The following is a 1,677-nucleotide window of genomic DNA, read 5'->3' on the forward strand; positions in this document are numbered from 1 at the left end:
GGTTGTGTAAAGCGCTTTGGGGTCCTTAGGGACTAGAAAAGCGCTATACAAATACAGGCCATTTACCATCTATCTAAACACACACACCACATTATATATCATCTGCATCTTTAAAAATATATTGCATTTGACATATAATTTTCATAATTTTTCTTTTTAAAGTAGATGGTTTCTGTTCTTCCTTTACAGCAAAAGGTCTGATCTCTAGTCGTTCAACTCTAAAGCGTAGAACACGATGTATGAACTACATCTTATTCTATGCCGTTATTCACATCACTGGTTATAATAGATGAGACTCCCTTTTTTTTAAACTTCAGTTTCACCTGCACACACTGAAAGTAAAGTGTCTTTATATCACATTAAAACAGTGACACAGAAGAAGCTTCTCGGATGAGAGATGGAAACGTCTTCAAGCAACTTAAAGAAGTCCAGACGCTTTTCTTTCCAAGCTATTAGTACAATAAATACTTTTTTTATTACCTGGATAAAGAAAGTTTATTAACTTTATGACTGCTCATCACTGCTTTTTCTACCTGACAATGTTTAGTGTCCGCCTGCTGGGCTGGGGTCGGCATTCACTCAGCTTTAACTCTGGGTTATTGGGGTGGGCTGAACCACCATACCATCCAGAACGATCCTGTATTGTGTTGGTAGCCAGTGTATTTGAAATAAAACAGGATAGATGTGTTGTTGCCTTTTGAACCGAGAGACCTGAACAAATACACAGCGAGTTAGAGTTCTTCCAGCCATAAGCTTCAGGTCAAAGTGTTGGACCAGCATAAATATTATGCCACCTATGGTGACCCCTACATTTAATCAAGGATGTAGATTTGGCATGGACGGAAGGGACATGTCCCCACCAATAATTTGATCTCTTCGAGTAAAGAAAAACAAACCCGATAGAAAGAAAAAAAATGCCTGTCAACGTCTCATTCACTTAGCAGTGAACAAAGAGTTACATTACGTTCTCTACTGGAGTCCTACCTCATGTGACAAATATGGTCAATGTGATTGGCTGTGCCTTTCAGGGAGCTCTGTTTAGTTTTAGCAGCGGCAAGCCTGCGCTGCGAGGACCTGCAAGGAGGAGAGCAGGATGGCAGCAAGGAAGAACCTGGATATAAGAAAGTATTTTTCAAAGAAACCTGTAAGTCACTTAAAGTCAAGTTCACTCATAAAATGTGTCCGTCATAATAACGTTACAGGCTATGCTAAGCTTTGGCCCACATCAGTCTAAAATTGTATGTAACCATGAATAACTTGTTTTGGAAACTAACTGCACAACAGGCAGCACTATTAGTTATCTCAGTCTCTCAGAGTAGCATTTCTAATTTTGATTGAAACTGTCAGAGAAAACGGCAGCTTTGAGCAAGCCAGGATATTAGTTTACAGAGGCTGTTAAAATTAAATGTCTAACATTAAAATGTTGGTGACACAATAATTTCATCTTAGTGGTAGTGATATTTTTATAGGGTTAATTTTTGAGACAAAATATCATGAGGTAGTCATGATTTTGAAAATAATCCACCTTGTAGTGCAGTTTGCACAAATTGTCAAAAGTCAAGATCTGCACAAATTGAGAGAAACACTGAAGCAGCTCCCCATTTTATTCTTTGTGTCATGTATGTCCTATTTGTCAGGTGACAGAAGAACCAACACAAAGCTCAGAGAGCAATGGTG

At 38.5% G+C, this 1,677-nt stretch overlaps 1 protein-coding gene across 1 annotated transcript in view; it reads right to left on the bottom strand.

The window, feature by feature from the left end:
• Positions 1-1,677, bottom strand: part of fndc7a (fibronectin type III domain containing 7a) — a 119,327-nt gene that overhangs the window by 68,094 nt on the left and 49,556 nt on the right. The window lies entirely within an intron of this gene.

The sequence above is a fragment of the Pundamilia nyererei genome, unplaced genomic scaffold (genome assembly GCF_000239375.1).
Source record: "Pundamilia nyererei isolate P.nyererei 1_Seehausen unplaced genomic scaffold, PunNye1.0 scaffold00004, whole genome shotgun sequence".
Lineage (NCBI taxonomy): Eukaryota > Metazoa > Chordata > Actinopteri > Cichliformes > Cichlidae > Pundamilia > Pundamilia nyererei.